Below are 20,649 nucleotides of genomic sequence, written 5' to 3'. Positions count from 1 at the left end.
GGGCAGGAGGAGGACGTACAGGGCGGAGACGCTGTCCCAGAGCAGACAGAGCGGAGGCTTGCCCACGCCCTCCGTGCACGGAGCAGCAGCCTGAGGCCAGATTAGTCCCACACCTTCAGCATCAGCCAGGTCTTCGGAAAGGGCCCGGACCGTCCCAGCACCGGGCGTAGCAGCTCCTTTCACGTGGCGGGACGAGCACACGAGGCCTGAGCGCGCGTGACAGACATTCCTTGGTGCCCTGTCCACTCAGGGCTGGGTGGGTTCATCCCGCACACGCCATCGGTGCTGCTCTCTGCACACAGCGCTCACTTCAGTCACCACACCCCGCAGCTCCTGACTACACGTGGGACACGTGTACCCACGGATCTAGACTTCAAAACGGATGCAGGGCGCAATGTGCAGTCTATGTGACACAGTGAGCTGCAAAGTCTCTAAAGAGGCAGGGCAGCTGGCAGCAGTGTGGGGTTAGAATTTAGAGAGGGTTTGTGACACCTGACTGGTGGAGATTCTGCAAAGACCTGATGACAGTGAGGGAGGGGGAGGGGGAGGGGGAAGGAGAGGGGAGGGAGGGAAGAGGAGGAGGGGCAAGGAGGAGAAAGATGGGGAGGGGGAGGGAGAGGGAGAGAGGGAAGAGGAGGGGGAAGAGGAGGGGGAAGAGGAGGGGGAAGAGGAGGGGGAAGAGGAGAGGGAGGGGGAGGAGAGGGAAGAGGAGGGGGGAGAGAAGGGGGAGGAGGAGGAGAGGAGGAGAAAGACAAGGAGGAGGGGAGAGGAGAGGAGAAAGATGGGGTGGAGGGAGAGGAGGAGGAGGGGGAGAGGAAGGAGGAGAGGAGGAGGAGGAGAAAAGGAGGAGGGGAGGAGGAGGAGAGGAAGGAAGAGGAGAGGAGGAGGAGGGGAGGAGGGGGAGGAGGAGGGGAGGAGGAGGGGAGGAGGAAGAGAGGAAGGGGAGGAGAAAGATGGGGAGAGGGAAGAGGAGGATAGGGAGGAGGGAGAGGAGAAGGAGAAAAATGGGGAGGGAGAGAGTAGGAGGAAGGGGAGGGGGAGAGAAGGAGGGAGAGGAGAAGGAGGAGGGAGAGGAGGAGGAGGGGGAGGGAGGAGGGGGGAGGGAGGAGGGGCAGGGGGAGGGAGGAAGGGAAGGAGGAGCTAAGGATGGGGTGGTGGCACAGGAACACACTACAGTGCACTCCAGGGACAGAGCACCGTATTTCACAGCCCTGCAGGACGATGGTCCAGTGTCTGTTCAGAGAACAGGAAGGCGTTGAGCTACAGCGTGGCGGGCAGCGGGTCGAGTCGCAATGCCCGGTGTGCAGGCAGGAGCCGGTGGAGACACAGGCTGCCGCGGCTCTCACGGGGCACTGGGAAGGCTCCAGAGCACTTGGCTTTTCTGCAGGAAGGGGATGAACCTGGGGCTTCACAGGCTCAGGGTTGTCATGGTGACCATGTGAGCTGCTGTCAGTGTTCAGGAAGTGGGTGGAGCCTGGTCTCCATCATTTAGGCCGAGGAAGGTGGTGATTAGTAGTTGCCAAGCAGTGGGCCTTGCTGGGTGTGTTCTGCAGGTACAGCCCAAGGGAAGTGTGGATGCACCAGTAGTTCAGGGGAGGACAGCGCCGGGGAGGAAGGGGCTGTCCATGGCTGAGCTGCAGAGGATGCAGAGAAGCAGACTTGGGGACAGGAGGGTCAGGAGGTCCGTTCGGGCCTGCTGGACTGAGGTACCCATCGGGCCTTCAAAGGCAGGTTCAGGGACACAGGCCTGAGCCAGCGTCAGCACTGTGTGGGCAGGATGGGGCTGCAGGCACAGTGAGAGCCATCGGCACGAGGCAGGATGTACGGAATCGCTAACGCCTAAGAGGGACTGGAACACACAGAACACAGGGGCTGAGCCCTGCAGCCTGGGGATGTGGGAGGAACCTGCAGAGAGAGGGAGAAGGAGCAGCAGGGCTGGGGGGGGGGGTGCTGTGGTCAGTGGGCGACGTCGCATTATCCCAACATGCGATCTGGGCGTGACTACAGATTGCAACCAGTGTAACACACTCCATGCGATGCTCACACCAGGGGAGGCTGGTGTGTGCATGCGGCCTCTGCGTTCCCTCACGAATCTTGTTTAATTCTGAAATAAGAAGCTTGAAAAAGGAGGGCGAGGACAGACATGATTGTTCTACACAAGGCAGAGGCGGCTGGTGACGGTGCCAAGGGCAGATGTGCGGGAGCAGCGGGGGCCCGGCTGACTGCGGCCAGGCGAGCACGGAGCGCAGCCGCGGGAGGCGCTGCTGCGGGCTGCCCTTCCAGCTCTGCAGCGGAGATGGAGGACAAAGGGAAGGCCAGGGAGGCTCTTCAAAGGATAGAGAAATAAATCACATTTATCTACTGTTGGAAATAAGACAATAGACAGGGAAAGCTGACAGTGCAGGATTTAGAGATGAGAATGCCTGAAAAATAACGTCTTCAAGGATCTGAGGGAGATGGCTGTCATAAATAAATGGGGGATTGCTCCTGCTCAGACACATAGAAAGGTCACCCTCAGTGAAAGGAGAAATGAGTGGATGGACAGGTGGGTGGACGTGTGGGGAGCTGCAGGGGTGGCCGAGCCACGGGTGGGTGAGCAGGCAGGGGAGGTGGGAGAGGGAGGGGTGGGTGAGTGGGACACAGGAGGGCAGTGCTGTGCCCTGAAATCCTGACTCAGCACGTATTCACTGCCACCAGCGTCCGTTGGCATCCGGGCCATGGGTGCCCGTCGCAGCCTCCCTCTGAGCACCCTGCCTGCCCCGGGGTCTGAGCCCCAGGGCTCGCTGACACTGACCGCATGAGCTCCTCAGCAGGGAGAGGACGTGGAGGCCGGCGCTGCTTCCCGGGGACACGCCCGCCCGGGCTGTGGGTTATGGAACACAGGCGCCGGGGACACGCCTGCCTGGGCTGTGGGTTATGGAACACAGGCACTGGGGACACACCCGGCCTGGGCTGTGGGTTATGGAACACAGGCGCCGGGGACACACCCGGCCCGGGCTGTGGGTTATGGAACACAGGCGCCGGGACACGCCCACCTGGGCTGTGGGTTATGGAACACAGGCACTGGGGACACGCCCGCCTGGGCTGTGGGTTATGGAACACAGGCGCCGGGGACACACCCGGCCCGGGCTGTGGGTTATGGAACACAGGCGCCGGGGACACACCCGGCCCGGGCTGTGGGTTATGGAACACAGGCGCCGGGGACACACCCGGCCCGGGCTGTGGGTTATGGAACACAGGCGCCGGGGACACACCCGCCCGGGCTGTGGGTTATGGAACACAGGCGCTGGGGACACACCCGGCCCGGGCTGTGGGTTATGGAACACAGGTGCCGGGGACATGCCCGCCCGGGCTGTGGGTTATGGAACACAGGTGCCGGGGACACGCCCGCCCGGGCTGTGGGTTATGGAACACAGGCGCCGGGGACACACCCGCCCAGGCTGTGGGTTATGGAACACAGGCACTGGGGACACACCCGGCCCGGGCTGTGGGTTATGGAACACAGGCGCCGGGGACACACCCGGCCCGGGCTGTGGGTTATGGAACGCAGGCGCCGGGGACACGCCCGCCCGGGCTGTGGGTTATGGAACACAGGCGCCGGGGACACGCCCGCCCGGGCTGTGGGTTATGGAACACAGGCACTGGGGACACGCCCGCCCGGGCTGTGGGTTATGGAACGAACGCAGGCGCCGAGCCTCCCACGCAGCTGCTGACCCGCTGCTGCCAGCTTCCTGCGCTCCCTTCTCTGCATAGATCCTGCGCTGGCTGACCTCAGCCTCAGCAGGAAGTTCTCCCTGGGATGGAGGGACCCTTGCTCCGGGCAGGGGCCCCTGCCTGCTGCCCAGGAAGGCCCGGCCCTGGCACCAGCCGTGGACAAGGCTGGCTGGCGCGGGGCGGGGGCCGGCTCAGACCTCTCCCTGGGCTGGGGCTGCTGCTTCCTCCTCCCGGCCCACGCGCCCCTGGCTTGCAAAGGGGCTCCAGCGTCCCTGGCTCTGGGAGGGCCCACAGCGCTCCTGATGAGTGACAGCTGGGGTCAGAGGTCTCCAGGTGGTGCCTTCCCACTGTGCCCCTGAGAGCGGCACTCCCCACTCCTCCCCACTCCTCCGGGAGCCTGAGGCAGCTGGGCGGCTTAACCCGCCCCAAAGCACGGTCACTTAGGACACCACCCACGCACGCGGCCAGCCAGGCCGCTCCAGAGGTCAGCTGTGGGTGGACTGGCCCTGGGCAGCTTTGGCTTTCACAGCCAGGCTCTGTGAAGAGAGAGCTTTGCCAGCGAGGAGAGGGAGAGAGAGCAAGGAGGGGGAGGTGCGGGCCCCGGAAGAGGCGCAGGGCGGACCTCTCAGCACCGGGTCCTGGCCAGCGCGAGGCCCACCCACACTCAGGGTCCCTTGGGCGCCCTTGGTGGGAGGAGCTGCGCACACCTGAGATGAGCCTCGGGCCTCGGGCTCCCGGCTCCCCCTCTCCACCTCCTCCGTGGCTCAGCACCTTGGTGCGTCTCTGCGCCCATCTGAGTGCCACCACCTCCTGTGTGTGGTGGGGTGGGGGTGGGGGATGGTCCCTGTGCTTCAGGCCCTGCCACCCACCGCGGAGAATCGGATGGAATTCTGGGCTCCTGACTCCTGCCAGGATGAGCCAGGCTATGACAGCCATGTGGGGAGTGAACCAGTGGATGGAACAGCTCTCTCTCTCTCTCTCTCTCTCTCTCTCTCTCTCTCTCTCTCTTTCTCTCTCTCCCTTTCAAATACATGAATAAGCAAGAAAGCGGAAGCAGGCACGCATCTTCCTGAAAGGCTTCTGGACACCGACGATGCTGGCATGTGCGATTCTGTGGACTGCACAGGACCGAAACCATGCAGGCACGTGTCAGCATGGAGGGCAGCAGGACGCTGCACCGGCCCCCTGAGAGGCTGGGGACGTGCTGACCTGCGACCCTCCTCCCGACAGAGGAGCGGAAACGGCGCCTGCACTGGCTTTGCCTGCGGCACAGCGGCACTCAGCCGGCACGCACGGCCCTTTCTCCTCTGCTCCGTCTCCCTCACGCACGGCCCTTTCTCCTCTGCTCCGTCTCCCTCACACACGGCCCTTTCTCCTCTGCTCCTGTCTCCCTCACGCACGGCACGGCCCTTTCTCCTCTGCTCCGTCTCCCTCACGCACGGCACGGCCCTTTCTCCTCTGCTCCGTCTCCCTAAGCGAGCAGCCAGCAGGGAGCTCACCTGACAGCTGCAGAATCCAGCAGACGCCCTCCTGCTGTGAGTGCAGACCAGGAAGGAAGGCCGAGGTCCGCCCAGCGTCCCAGGCTGACTAGAGGTCAGGTGGGACGGGGGCCAGCCTGCTGGCCGGGGAGCAGCCAGAGAGAGGCCGTGCAGTGGCGGCGACCACGGGGCGGGACCCCAAGAAGCAAGCTCTAGAATTCCCTCAACTTCTGCTCCTCTTAGCAAAGAAGAGGAGAAAAACGAGACCAGGAAGCTCACAAGTGCTCTCTGGGCAACGCCTCCTTAAAGAAATCCCGGAGCCCAGGTTACGGCCTGCAGGTGAGCTGCACCTGCACAGGGGCTTCCCTGGTGTCTGTCCACTGAGACCAGGCTGAGATGCAAGCAGGTAGGCACAAGCAAGATGCAGCCGCAGGGCTTTGCCCGTGCCTGCGGGGGCAGAGCAGTCAGGGGTGCAGGCACCACTTTGGCTGGCAGTTTGAATGGTACGCAGGAAGTGCAGCCCCCAGATACAGAACACCTTTCTTCCTGGCGCTGGTCCACGTGTGTTTCCCGCCTTTCTGTCGTGGGAGCCCGCCTCTTGCTCGCCTTTCCCAGGCCAGGACCTGAGGCTCCACACCGGCACCGGAGTCACCTGCTCCCTCCGCACGCAGAGAGTCTGCTTCGCCGTCGCCTTCACCTACGGCTCGTCCTCGAGCTCTCCGTGTGTCAAAGCCAGGAGCCCAGGCCTGGCCACCCCCGCGGTGTTTCTCACACACTTCACCATCTCAGGAGCACGTGTGGGATCCTGGACAGCACACACAGGCCGGGGGGCTCAGCCCCGGAGAGGAACAGCCGCCCCCCCAGCACCACGGCCCATCCAGCCTTCCCCCTCCACCCTGCACCACGGCCCATCCAGCCACCCCCTCCACCCTGCACCACAACCCATCCAGCCGCCCCCCTAGCACCATGGCCCATCCAGCCACCGCCCCCCTCCCCAGCATCACAGCCCATCCAGCCACCCCCTCCACCCTGCACCACAACCCATCCAGCCTTCCCCCTCCACCCTGCACCACAACCCATCCAGCCACCCCCTTCACCTGCACCACAACCCATCCAGCCGCCCCCCCCAGCACCATGGCCCATCCAGCCGCCCCCCTCCACCCCGCACCACAGCCCATCCAGCTGCCCCCCCAGCACCACGGCCCATCCAGCCACCCCCCCCCAGCATCACGGCCCATCAAGCCACCCCCTCCACCCTGCACCACAACCCATCCACCCGCCCCCCTCAGCACCACGGCCCATCCAGCCACCCCCCAGCACCACGGCCCATCCAGCCACCCCCCCCCAGCATCACGGCCCATCAAGCCACCCCCTCCACCCTGCACCACAACCCATCCACCCGCCCCCCTCAGCACCACGGCCCATCCAGCCACCCCCCTTCACCTGCACCACAACCCATCCAGCCGCCAACTCCCCAGCACCACGGCCCATCCAGCCGCCCCCCCCCCAGCACCACGGCCCATCTACCCGCCCCCCCAGCACCATGGCCCATCCAGCTGCCCCCTCCACCCTGCACCACGGCCCATCCAGCCACCCCCCTTCACCTGCACCACAACCCATCCAGCCACCCCCGTTCACCTGCACCACAACCCATCCAGCCGCCAACTCCCCAGCACCACGGCCCATCCAGCCACCCCCGCCCCAGCACCAAGGCCCATCCAGCCGCCCCCCCCCCAGCACCACGGCCCATCCAGCCTTCCCCCTCCACCCTGCACCACAGCCCATCCAGCCGCCCCCCACCCGGCACCACGCCCATCCATCCTCTAGCTGCCTGCAGATCACCAGGGGGCCACGGAATATCCTGTGGGAAGTAACCTCTGACCTCCGGTGACCCCTTGCCAGCCTCCTGTTAAGCCAAACCACGGGGCTCGGTCTCCCACGCCACTGCAGGTCCTGTTGCTTGTATTCTCTCGCTGTGCTTCTTATCTGCACCTTCTTGTGGTTGATCCTGTACTCCTCAAAGCCCCAAATCCTCAGACTCTGAGAAAAGAGAAACTGCCTTCTGCTAAGGAGAAGGCCGGAGGCCCAGGCTAGGGAGCCCGCAGGCAGCATGCCGCGTCCGGGTCATCACGGGTCATCTGACTTCTCTTAAAATGAGGCATGGGGCTGGCGCTGTGGTGCAGTGGGCTAAGCCTCCACGTGCAGTGCCGGCATCCCATATGGGTGCCAGTTCCTGTCCTGGCTGCTATGGCCTGGGAAAGCAGCGAGGATGGGCCAAGTGCTGGGGCCCCTGCACCCCCGTGGGAGACCCTGAAGAAGCTCCTGGCTCCTGGCTTCCGATCGGCCCAGCCCTGGCTGTTGCAGCCACCTGGGGAGTGAACCAGCAGACGGGAGATCTTTCTCTCTGTCTCTCCCTCTCTGTAACTCTACCTGTCAAATAAATGAATAAATCTTTCAAAACAAATGAGACACCTGTGTGCTCTGTGGAAGCATTTGCTGTTTCTCTTTTAGTTTTTAGGGCTCTAGGTTGCTTTCATGTTTTCAGACTTCAGAGTGAATTTAGAATTAGGCTGTGCAGACAGGATGGAGTTCCCGAATATGCACCCGCCCCCTTCCCTTGGCGTGCCTTCCCATGCCTGCACACGTGTGACCTCTCTCCCCTGTGCAAGGCGCGCCCTCCCTCCCCTCCTCCCCCAACATGGCGTGTCCCCCCTCCCCTGCACACGGTGTGTCCCCCTCCCCTGCACATCCCCTGTCCATTGGGAGCCAGGGGAGGAATTCCTATTTTACTTGAAAGTCAGAGTTACATAGAGAGAGAAGGAGTGGCAGAGAGAGAGAGAGAGAGAGAGAGAGAGAGGTCTTCCACCTGCTGGTTCACTCACCAATTGGCCGCAATGGTCGGAGTTGTGCTGATCCAAAGCCAGGAGCCTGAAACTTTATCCAGGTCTTCCACATGGGTGCAGGGGCCTAAAGACCTGGGCCATCCTCTACTGCCTTCCCAGGCCATAGCAGGGAGCTGGATCGGAAGTGGAGCAGCCAGGACTAGAACCAGCACTGCAGGTGACAGCTCTACTCACCACAGTGCTGGGTTCACTTTGAACAAGATGGTGTGTGGAGTGCGTGCTCCCCAATGTAAACCCCCAATGCAAGTGCCCATCTGCAGTTCTGCCCCTCACCCTCCCACAGCCTGGTCACTCCAGGGCTCTGCCACATTCACCTTGTAAAGCCATGGCTGTGGCCAGCCACTGAGACCTCTGTGGGAGGAAGCGACACAGGTGTCCTCTATGGCAGGCGGGGCCATTCTGAAAACTTGTGTCAGGGACAGCCAGGGTCCTCACGGCCCACACCCTCCCCCAGGGACGGCCAGCGTCCTCACGGCCCACAGCCTCCCCCAGGGACGGCCAGTGTCCTCACGGCCCACAGCCTGCCCGGTGTGCCGGGAGACTGCAGAGACCTGCGCTGCCCCTGGCTCGGGCTGGGGCAGAACTCAGGGTCCTGGCTGGAGGCGGAGCCAGGCTGAGGCCCCATTGTGGAGAGGGCAGCTGGGAAGGCCCTGGCTCCAGGGGTTCTGGCTGGAGGACAAGACTGCCTGGAGTGTGGAGCTGCCCTCCAAGCAGGGCGGCCCAAGGAGAAGCAGGACAGTGTCCGGGGCAGGGCAGGGCCACCCATGTGGGCTCAGGCCGGCACCAGCCACAGAGGCTCTCTCCAGCAAGCCGGGCGGGGCTGCACTCTCTCCTTGCACCGCCTGCGCTCTCAAGGCTGCTTCTCCACTGGTAAACTCAGCAGGCTGGGGATCAAGTGGAACAGTCTGCCCCCCCACCCGGCACACGCTCGGCTCACACTCGGTGGAGGTAAGCTGGCCGCACAAGGCTTGCTTTTGGCCAGGGTGGGAGTGTCCCAGGGTCTCACGTCTCTGCAAGGCTGCATGAGCAGATGTACATCTATTGTGTGTGGTGTGTATGTGCAAGCCTGTACACGTGTATGCCTGGGTCTGGTGTGTGCAGGTGGAGGGTGTGCATGCATGTGTCTGTGTGTGTGTAGTGTGTGTGGATGTGTGTACACCTGCATGGAAGGGTGTGTTGTGTACAGGTGGAGTGTGTACATGTGTGTACATGTGTGTACATGTGTACACCTGCATGGAAGGGTGTGTTGTGTACAGGTGGAGTGTGTACATGTGTGTACATGTGTACATAGTGTGTGTGCGTATACCTGCATGGATGGGTGTGTTGTGTACAGGTGGAGTGTGTACATGTGTGTACATGTGTACATAGTGTGTGTGCGTATACCTGCATGGATGGGTGTGTTGTGTACAGGTGGAGTGTGTACATGTGTGTACATGTGTACATAGTGTGTGTGCGTACACCTGCATGGATGGGTGTGTTGTGTACAGGTGGAGTGTGTACAGGTGTGTACATGTGTATGTAGTGTGTGTGTATACCTGCATGGATGGGTGTGTTGTGTACAGGTGGAGTGTGTGCACATGCGTACATACATGTGAACATAGCATGTGTGTGGTGTGTGCATACTTTCATGTATGGGTGTTTTGTGCATGGGAGTGTGTGCGTTTGTACATGTGTGTGTAGTGTGTATATGGATGTGTGTGCACCTGTGTGTCTGGGTGTGGTGTGTGCAGGTGGAGTGTGTGTGCATGCATGTGTAGTGCGTGAGGATGGCGTGTGCATGTGTCTGATGTCTGTGCTGTGAGCAGGCAGAATGGACCAGGAAGATATGGGCCGCTCGGCTCTGTTTCGTCTGAGGCGCCCAAACTAAATTAATGCTCATTTTTAAGACTATTGTGTGTTTCATCATCACCTGGAACGTATGGGCTGCACATCTTTCACTCCAAGAAAAACCAGAGTCATCATCTGTGCGTCCTAATTTTTAAGAGCTTTTTTGGTTTTAGTTTCTTCCTCGAGACAAGTTTCTTCATCAACAAAACAACGCAAGCATGCTCTGATGGAACACGCACGCACACGTGGGCTTTCCCCACCGGACGGAAGGCTGCAGTCGCACACGGGAGCTGGGACCTTTCAGGACCTGGCTCCGGACCCCTCAGAGACGGGCAGCCGGCACCTGGACAGGAGCACGGAGGCGGAGCCTGCGCTCAGTGCTCCACGCCAAACCCCGCGGACTCACAGAAGGCTCTGGAAGGCTCCGAGAGGCCTCCGGGCCTTCACGCAGGCTGCACACGGAGCTGCCACGTCCCACTGCGGTGGCCTCGTGGCAATGGGCCCCCAGGACAGCAGAGGACAAGGGACGCCCGGGGACTCAGTGTGCCGCGGCACCGGGAAAGTGTCACCATGGAAACAGAGTGCCTCTGGCTTTGCTCACAGAGACACCTGGCACCCAGCCAGGGTGAGGCTGTGCCCGCCGGTGTCCACGCCATGAGCAGCTGCAGCCCAGCACACCCACAGAGTGGGCGCCGGGCAGCGTCAGGCATTTGGGGTGCGGGCCACAAGAGGGGCAGAGGCTGGAGGTTCTCTCGGGGGGTGGGGCTGGGCTGCTCATGACTGTCAGCCCCCGTTGTGATCTGTCCTGTGTCACCAATAAGGTCACACACGGCCACGGGCAGCCACACTGAAGAGAGGCCGCGACGCTCCCTCCGTGACCTTCCGCAGAAGACAGCACTCGGGTGGGGGAGGGGCGGGCACTCGGGGTGACCCCGCGTGGTGCCTCTGTCCAGACCCACAGGACGTCACCATCACGAGCCAGCCCTCCAGTGAGCATGGCCAGCAATGCGGGCGGGCAGGGGGAGAGAGGACCCCAGCCCCTTTGCACCCTGGACTCCACTATTTGTGAACATAAAACACGTCCAAACGCTGAGGCTACGGGCAGAAGGCAGTTTGCACGGATAATTTTAAGGATAATTTTAAGGCTTCTGTCCTGGGTCCCTGCGTCCACCTCCAGGACGTGCTGCCCCCTGCTGCCCTCAGCCACATCACCTGAGCCCCTCCCACGCGAGGCTCCCCTCGAGGCCCCGAGGACCCCGGGAACCAGCATGGCCAAGCAGGCTGCTTACTGTCTGGCTTCCTTGTCACATGTCACATGCACCGCACCTGGCAGAGGCCAGAACGCCGCCGGACTCAGAGCCGGCGCCTGGGCCACCGTGGGCAAGGGTCCCCGTAGCCACCAGCACCGCCGAGTTCCGGCTCAGGGTCCTCGGGCGGCCTCCTCGCCTGCTCCTCACAACCCTGTCCCACCCTCCCCGACGACTGACTGCTCCTCGCGTGCTCCTCCCGGCCCTGCCCGCCCCGGCCCTGCCCCATGACTTCTGGTCCCTGAGTCTGGTCCCTCCCGACCCTCATTCCCTGCCCTGGGACCTCCCCTGCCCCACCTGCCCGGTGTCCTCCCCCTTCTCTCCGGCGACACCCTCCCGCTCGGGGCTCTCCAGTGTCAGCCCCCAAGGGTGCCCCGTTGGGCCTCTGCCTCCGCAGCTGCTTCCGGCAGCAGCACCTGCAGGCTCCGCCGGCTGCTCCGTCCTGGCCACACCTTCACACGGCGCTGTGGAAAGTGCCACGCAGGTGCGTGAGTGGCAGAGATGGATGAGCCTCCCCAGTGAGCAGGGCAGAGCCGAGGCCCTGGCAGACGCCACTGGAACGGGCGGCACGGGGCGCGCCGGAAGCCAGGAGGAGCCTCCCTGCCTGCCAAGTCCTGGCCCTGGGAGGCAGGCCCTGTGCCAGCGCAGGCTGGTCCCCAGCCCTCGGTGAGTGTGGCTTGGGTGGACTTCATCGGTTGTCCTAGTTACCTATTGCTGGGTAACAAATTACCCCCAAACTCGGTGGCTTAGAAACCAATTATTTTGTTAGATCTCATGATTTTCTGGGTCAAGAATTTGGTGAGGTTCAGGTCAGCAATTCCTGTGACCCACGTGGTGCTGCAGGAGGCCCTGGATTGTCGCACACACGTGCTGTCCAGCAGGAGGGCCTGGCCCCTCCCTCCCAGACTCTCCGTCCTCTCTGGAGCCCTGCAGAGCAGAGTAGGGCTCTGACCTTGGGCAGCCACGGGCACGCGGCAGCAGCTGCCCCTGTGTCTCGAAGCAGCCCCAGGCGGCCTGGCATGTCACTTCTGCTGCTTCCCATGGGTGGGACCCACTCCAGGGCCAGGCTGGAGGCTGGAGGAGGAGACGGAGCCTTCACTTCTCGGAGGGAGTGGATGTGGGAGACGGATGGTGCCGGCGTGCAGGGCCTAGTGCTCGGGTCACAGTGCAGCACCGGAGTGGCAAAAACCCCCGCACTGCAGAGCCCCAGGGGGAGACCAGACGCCCGGGGGCTCCCAACACCACGTCCTCCTCGGCAGGCCACATCCTCAGGCCCTGCACGGGAGGAGCTCAGCAGTGCTCAGTGTGTCCCCAGCTGGGGTCCCCAAAGGCAGGGCCAAGGACATCGTGGCCCAGGAGCATGCTGGGAACTTGGAGTGGAGTGACGGTGCAGCCATGGCTTCCGGGAAACGAGAAGGGCTGGGCAGGCTGCCATGGAGCTGCTCTTTTAGCTGGGGCTTTTGCTGAGACAATTTGGTATCAGAAACGCCAGTGGGAGCCGCCCGGCATGGCTGGCAGTGAAGCACTCCAGCCAAACCCGCACCCACTGCCCTTCCCCACCATCATCACCACAGCAGGGGCCCAAGGCAGGATGTGGCCAGTGCTTTGCCGCAGCCTCCCAAGGAGGAGGTGAGGCTCAGAGGCAGGGGTGTGGGAGGCAGTGACCGCCTGGCCTCGTGGCCAAGGTGTCAGGGCGGCAGGTACTGCCCGGTCTCGTGGACACTCACCAGGCTGGCTTCGCCTCCAGCATGAGCTGCGCCTGCGGCAGCTCCCACTCACTCACTGCTCCCTGCGGGAGCCCAGGGAAGAGGATCCACACCCGCACCCCCATTTCCTACCCCACAGAGGCTTCTAAATGGTTCCAGTGGGTCCTGGCTCCGCTGGAAGGGCCGTTGTCACGTGGAGGGGTGCTGAGATCCAAAACCTCGCATCAGGCTCTGTTGCCGGAAGAGAGGGGGATTGTGAGTCTGCTGAACAGATCCCAAACAGCAGGCACCCGCCTCGTTACATCTGATTCCACAGGGTGGGGCCACATGGGGGACAGGGCTGGCCAGAGCGACAGCTGGGACCAGGACACCTGTGCCTACACACCTGGGAGCAGAGGCCAGGGCTGCACACAGAGCCCTTGAGGACCAGCAGGTGCACAGGCAGAGTGAGGCCCGGCACTGCCCCAGAGGCACAAGAACAGAGAACAGGTCTGAGGCAGGGGCAGGTGGGCCAGCGTCTCTGGGTGCTGTCCGCCTTCCTGCAGGCCTCTGTCCCAGGCTGCAAAGGGCCAGCGAGGGGCTCACTCAGGCCAGGGCCAATACAGCCGGGCTGTGGACACGCCTGGCTCAGGACCCGGGACCCCTGCAGGTCCATGTTGATGACCGAACCCTGTGACCAGCAGCGACACTGAGCATTAACTCAAAATGTTCCCAAATGGCCAGCCAACGTGATGAACATAAAATAGACACGGACAGAAACGAGCGCCAGTCCTGTGTGGCTCGTCTGCCCCTCTGACGACTTGGATGCTCATTTACACGGCGGCATTTAGCAAACCTCTTGAGAGTGCCCGGCAAATCGCGCACGGGTAACACACGCGAGTCACGTCTGAGCCACGATGCCGTGTTCGCTAGGCACTCAGCATCACACGTACGCTCCCTCCTCCGCCGCTGAGATTCCACGCAGGCCATGTCCACAGCCTGACGGCCGGCCCACAGCAAGCCGCGGCTCTGCTGGGATAGCACGAGAAGACATGGCTGCCTCTTCCCAGGCTCCTGAACAAGAGGGCTCTGCGGCCCTGCATGCACAGTGTGTTTCTTCCAAGTGAGCCCCCCCCCCCCCAGTCACCTACAGGGTCCCGCACACCCTCCTCACCCGCACTGCTCCGTAGCCCCAGCGCCGGCGTCCCCTGAGAAATACACCTTCTCAGTGCCCTGGAATGTTACGCCAGCAGTGACTGCAGATGCAGACGCAGCACCAGGGGGTTGGTTCCAGGGGGTTGGACTCAGGCACCGGAGGGCCTGACCGGGAACCCAGCGCGGCCTGCTCTGCTCCGTGGGCTGAACCCAGTCCGGCCCTGTCTGCAGAAAGGGGCTCAGCTGTGCGATCCCAAGCCCCTTCCCACCCTCACGTTCTGCGTCTCCGTTTGAGCAGGGAAGTGATGTCCCAGCCAGACCACGGGGACCACAGTGATCTGGGCACCCCTGCTGCACGGGCAGAGCATCTGAAGCCGGACTTGGTGGCCCCAGGAAGGCCAGTGGGACTCGCAGAACCCCGAGGCAGGGCAGGGGAAGCAGGGGCGGCAAGAGGAGAGCAAGGGCCAAGCTCACTCGGTCCCGTCTGGGGCCTGCAGAGCGCTGAGAATGGAGGAGAGAGGCCAGGAGAGCCCAGCAGACTCCCGGCAGCTGGGGGTCCCTGGGATCAGAGGGCGGGGCACGGCGGGAGCCGCAGCAGGAGCCCCAGGTGAGCTCAGCGGGATTCCCCTCTGTGAGCCCCAAGCACAGCAAGGGAGGGCCAGAATGAGCGTCTCAGGGCCTTGGCGCTCCCACACCCCGGAAGCACTGACCCCTACTGTGCGCACCATCCCCACTGTGTGCTCCATCCCCACTGTGTGCACTGTCCTCCACTGTGCTCCATCCCCACTGTGTGCTCCATCCACACTGTGTGCTCCATCCCCACTGTGTGCTCCATCCCCACTGTGCACACCATCCCCACTGTGTGCTCCATCCCCACTGTGTGCTCCATCCCCACTGTGCACACCATCACTCTACTGTGCACCATCCCCACTGTGTGCACTGTCCCCCACTGTGTGCACTGTCCCTACTGTGTGCACTGTCCCTAGCCTTCTCAGCCAGGCTTCTCCTGCCTGTGGTGTGAGGTCTGCTCAGCACCGCCCCCAGCAGTAAAGCCAGACCTGCTGCCCCAAGCAGCCCTGTCTGGGTCTTACTCTGGAGCCCTGGTCATGCCAGGGCCCAGGACAACTTCCCTGCAGGACCCCCAGGCAGAACCTGGTACCCCCTCGCCCGAGGCCTCTGGTTGCCAGGCCTAGCAGGTCCTAGGACGTGGCCGCATCAGCCCCCGTGCAGCACAGCCCACCACGGCCCCCCTGAGGGATGTGAGGGTGGCAGGCCGTCGCCGCATCACCCTGGGACAGGGCCTTCTAATGATCAGAGCTGGCGGCTCCCTGTCCTCGGCAAGCTTGCCAATGCCAGGCGGGATGATGCATCAGGCGATTTCTCGCCAAGGCGTGGGTCATTTATCAGATCCACTTTTCTCCTTGCAGGGGGCGCCGGGCTGCCAGGAGCATGCTGCTGCCCCTTGCACAGCCAAGAGCAGCCGGCTGCAGCCGCAGACATCCCCGTGTCTGAGCAAACCTGCCCCCTCAAGTGTCCAGGGCCCCACGGGCCCAGCCTCTGCCTCCTGGGGACTCTCCCAGCAGCAGAGAATCCCCCGCCTCTGCCCCTCCTGAGACAAACCCCGTGTTGAGAGCCCATGTTTTATGCAAAATGGCTTCAGTTCCGACGACGAGAAGGTCCCAGGGCTTGCGTGCAGGTTTTCCGCTGGTTTCGGGCCTCAGCTCAGAACCCTTTGCTCTGCCTCAGATTATCAGTCCCGGGAAAGTCCTGGTAGCCGTGGTTCTCGACACCTGCCCAAAGGTGCCGTGGGTCTCGACACCTGCCCAAAGGTGCCAAACGGGGCTGCCTCTCGCCTGTCTCCTCTGCACAGCATAGACACAGGCGGAAGCGAGAAGCAGGAGGGAGCGAGGCTTAGGGCTCAGAACAAGGCTGCATGAGTGCTTCCTGAGCCCGGTGTCCCCAGCCTGCAGGAAAGGGGGTCCCTGGCAGAGCGGAGTGGAGTCTGCACCCTCGGGAGCTCTGAGCCTGGGACGCACAGGCTCCTGGCAGAGGTGCGGGCCGGCTGAGTGCGCGGCAGGTGCACATGGGAACCAGCATGGCCGCCACGGGCTGGGAGCCCCATTCCTCACAGGGGTGCGAGACCCAGCCCAGGTTCTCGGTGGTCACCCTGCCCTTGGCTCCTCACCCCTTCAGAGAAGGAACCAGGAAGCCTCGTAGGAGTGTCCACACGCAGAGCCCGTCAGGGCCTCGTCCCGCTCGGCTGTGCCTGCAGGCCTGCGGAACACCCCGCGCTGCCCATCAGCGTGCAGTGAGCACCTGCAGTCCCCAGCCCTGCGCCGGGCTCTGCGGCTGCCGGTCTCTGTACAGCATGTGGCACGAGGCTGCTCCGTGCAGGAGGACCTGTGTGGGGTGAATTACGAGCAGAAGGGGTCATAATGTGGAAATTTCAGTCTCCTTAGGTGAAGGGGATGATAACTGGATCCCCTGGGGGATGGTGGGGAGACTGTGGGGAGGGCCTGCACACTGTCACCCCAGAGAGCTGGACACATGACCACCCAGCAGCCCTGACACTGCTGGCCTGGACCCCGCCCAGACCAGGGGCCAGGGAGCCCTCTGCGAGCCTAGCTCACAGCTCAGGCGGACAGAGCTCCAGGGCCCCCACACCCAGCCTGAGCCCCTCTGTGCCCCCACCATGACGCAAGCAATGAGCTCAGGCAGGCTCGTGGCACAGCGGAGAGGCCGTGCCCACTGGGGCCGGCAGCAGCTGCGTGGTGCTGGGGGGTTGGGCAGGGTCAGTGCATGGACGCCCCTCCCTCCTCCAGAGGAACCCGGGTTCTCCCATCACTTCTGACAGTGATTCTGCAGCTTCCGGACTTGGCTTCCAGCCATGGCCACGGTGCCGGGAACACAGCTCTAATTGCCGGCTCTCATTAATCAGAGCTCAAACTGGGCAGAACTCAGGGTCCAGGCGGGTGGCAGGCAAGTGGCTGCCACGCTGACCACGGCCGGCATCAAAGTGACAGCACCACTGAGTCCTGGCCCTCAGCGGGAGACCGGGGCTTTGGTGAGAGATCCGGAGACGCAGACACACGCCGGAGAGCAGCCGTGGACAGGTCACTGCGGGAGGCTGCAGGCCCCGGACATCATTAGCTCCTGCTCGTGCCATGGCCCCCCTCTCCGCAGGCCTCCCCCAGCCAAGGAGGAAGCGCAGGCTGTCAGCCCGGGGATCTCACGCAGGATAACCCAGTGCTCCACTCCCGCCAACCCTGGCACCCCACAGTGCGCCTGCCAGGGGCCGTGGGCGTCCCCGCAGCTGCGTGCTGCTGCCCTAGGGCCCCACCCACGGCCCAGCTCCAGGCAGCGGCTCTGCTGCCATCAGCAGCGCCCTCCTCAGCTGCCCAGAGTCACAAAGATTTTGGAAATTCACCACCGAGTCTTGGAGCTCAGTTCAGCTGGCTCAGAGCCCTCAGTGCTTGGCACACCTGCCCTGGGGACCCTGGGCCTGCGCCCAGCTCCGCCTCCCCCACCGGGGCCTGGGGACCTCAGCACCGCCATGGCCCTGGTGGCCGCAGGCCCCACGCTTCCGGAATCCGAGCGCTCAGTTCACTGAGGCTTCATCGCCGCACCTCACCTCGTGCCGTCCACTGCCGCTCCCTAAAACATACTTTACTCTCCAGAGTCCAGCTGCCCAGGAGACAGGGCTGTACCTGAGAAATCAACAAGGGCAAAGAAATCCGTGTTTTCAAAGAACTTACCTTTCAACAGCTGGAAGTCAAAGTTTGCACGGAGGCCTGCGCTGTCCCACGCTATCCCGCATTATCCGACACTATCCCGCGCTGTCCCGTGTTATCCCACGTTATCCCGTGCTGTCTGGCACAGTCCTGAGCCATCCCGTGCGGTCCCCCATTGTCCCGCACTGTCCCACATTTCCGACTCTATCCCATGCTGCTCCACACTGTCCAATGCTATCCCACACTGCCCCACATTATCCCGTGCTATCCTGCGTGGTCCCATGTTATCCCATGCTGTCCCACGCTGCCCCACTTCCGATCCAGCTCTCTGCTGTGGCCTGGGAAAGCAGTGGAGGATGGCCCAAGTCCTCGGGCCCCTGCACCTGCGTGGGAGACCTGGAGGAAGCTCCTGGCTCCTGGCTTTGCATTGGCCCAGCTCCAACAGTTGTGGCCATTTGGAGAGTGAGCGGATGGAAGACCTTTCTCTCTGTCTCTCTGTAATTCTATCTCTCAAAGAAATAAAAAATCTTTAAAAAATAAGTAATAACATCTTTTAAAAAATAAAGAAAATGTGTGAGCTTTGCCACTGTGGGCGTGCTCTCAGCTTTCTGGCTGCAGGCTCTGTAATGGGCAGCGCAGGTGCCTCACTCCCCCTCCCTGTGTCACCCACTCCCTCCCCTGTGTCACACCCCGTGTCACCCACTCCTTCCCCATGTCACCCACTCTCCCCCGTGTCACCCATCATCCCCCGTGTCACCCACTCCTTCCCCATGTCACCCACCATCCCCCGTGTCACCCACTCTCCCTCATGTCACCCACCATCCCCCATGTCACCCACTCTCCCCCATGTCACTCACTCTCCCCGTGTCACCCACTCTCCCCCGTGTCAGCCACCATCCCCCGTGTCACCTACTCTCCCCCGTGTCACCCACTCTCCCCCATGTCACTCACTCTCCCCGTGTCACTCACTCTCCCCCATGTCACTCACTCTCCCCGTGTCACTCACTCTCCCGCCCCGTGCCACCACTCCCCTCATCACCCGTTCCCTCCTGGGTGTCAGCCCTGTGCCATGTTGCCCACTCTCTCCCCAGCGGCTGCTCCAATGCCCTCACAGATGGCTCAGGCGTTTTCTAAACCTGCTTTGCTGCCTGCAGTCAAGCCCCGTGTGGGCGGGGCCCCAAGTCAGAACCCCCCACTCCCGGGCACCCTGCAGCCCTGACCTGGCCCTGCAGAGCTCATGTCTGCTCTCTTTCCAGGTTCCCGGCAGAGCTCGGAGCCCTTGGACTTCCCGTGGTAGGCACATCTCCTGTTCATTGCACAAGGCCCTCTCCAGCTCCCAGAAGCCCATGCTAATGAGGTGGCTCCTTCCAGGAGGCAGCAGAGGAACCCAGCAGGTGCACCTCTCCCTAGAGGGGAGAGGGAGGCTGACTGAGGGATGCTGGCAGCCATGTGCCTCAGCAGTGACCCCCCACCCCCCACAGAGACCCCGGAAGGACCCAGGAGGGGTGCACCCAGGCAGGTGCAGGAACCCCACTCCATACTGAACTGGAACCATCAGTGTTCTCCTGAAGGGAGACTCAGCAGGTGGCCCTTGGCCCTGCAGCTGTGGTGTCACAAGGGAGGGCAGCCCTGGGGGTCTCAGACCCTGGCCTTGTGATGCCAGCAGGAATCGCACTCCGCCGGCACCCGGAGCCGAGCCCTCCCCACCCAGCCACACTGCCACTCCAGGGTGTCCGATGGAGCCCCACCCCCACCCTCCACCCTCGGGGTCACCTGGGAACATTCAGGACAGCCTCGCCCAGACGCTCTGTCTGCAGGGGGCTCCGCACAGCAGGGAGAAGACAAGGGCACCCGCACCACCCCTACTGAGGGGCCACACATGGGCCGCCTCCCCCAGTGCTCAGCTGCACCTCGGAAAGCCTTCCCCAGGACCAGCATCCTGGCACAGGGGCTGAGCCACAGCCTGTGACGCCAGCGTCCCCTCTGGGACCCGTCTGAGTCCCACTGCTCCACTCCCAATCCCGTCTCTGCTATGGCCTGAGGCGGCAGCAGCAGATGGCCCAAGTGCCTGGGCCCCTGTACTTACGTGGGAGAGCCGGGTGAAGCTCCTGGCTCCTGGCTCCTGGCTTTGGCCTGGCCCAGCCCCCACTGCCGTGACCCTTGGAGGAATGAACCAGTGCATGGAGCGCGCTCTCTCTCTCTCTCTCTCTCTCTCTGTGTGTGTGTGTGTGTGTGTCATTTCCTCTCTCTGTCACTCTGCTTTTCAAATATATAAACAAATAATAAATATTGGAAAAAGAAGGAAGGGAGAGAGAAACAGAGAAGAGAAGAAGGGAGGGAGGGAGGGAGGGGGGAGGAAGAAGGAAGGAACGCTGCCCCCAGGGGTCGGCGAGGCTGGGGGGACTGAGGACCGCGCCGATGTCCGATGTCTTTCATTGCTGGGGGAGCTGGCAGGCAAACCTGGGGTGATGCCCCTCGGGCTCCACACTGGCCCTGCCAGCTGCCCAGACACACTCTGGGGAGGACCGGTGGGCTCGCCCAGCCTTCTACGCCATGCCTCTGCTCCTCTCACTGTTCCTCAGGGTCCCCGCAGGGACAGGAACGGGCGCCCCACGGAGAGGGGCCTTTCCCCCCCTCCAGCCCTTGCTGCTCCCGTGGGCAGGGATGTGCCCAGAGCTGCCGCTCCCCCAGCCCTGTCTGACTGGCAGGCGCTGAGCGCGGCCGGGAAGGGAAGAGCAGCTGCGGGCTGGGTTCCATGCACCCGAGGCTCGGCGGGCGGGGCTGGCGATCCTCCCCAAAGCGCCTGTTCTTGAGCGCCGACCCTCGCCAGCCTCCCTCTGGGGCTCCTG

At 63.1% G+C, this 20,649-nt stretch overlaps 1 long non-coding RNA gene across 1 annotated transcript; it reads right to left on the bottom strand.

The window, feature by feature from the left end:
* Positions 1-11,527: 11,527 nt before the first annotated feature.
* LOC138848840 (uncharacterized) lies at positions 11,528-19,367 on the bottom strand. The gene is made up of 3 exons (XR_011386991.1): positions 19,021-19,367; positions 16,255-17,776; positions 11,528-13,166 (listed from the first exon to the last, which is right to left on the bottom strand). It is a non-coding gene; the product is annotated as an uncharacterized lncRNA (long non-coding RNA).
* Between the last annotated feature and the right edge of the window lie 1,282 nt (positions 19,368-20,649).

Source organism: Oryctolagus cuniculus, chromosome 2 (assembly GCF_964237555.1).
Source record: "Oryctolagus cuniculus chromosome 2, mOryCun1.1, whole genome shotgun sequence".
Taxonomy (NCBI): Eukaryota; Metazoa; Chordata; class Mammalia; order Lagomorpha; family Leporidae; genus Oryctolagus; species Oryctolagus cuniculus.
This window is presented reverse-complemented; position numbering and strand designations above follow the sequence as displayed.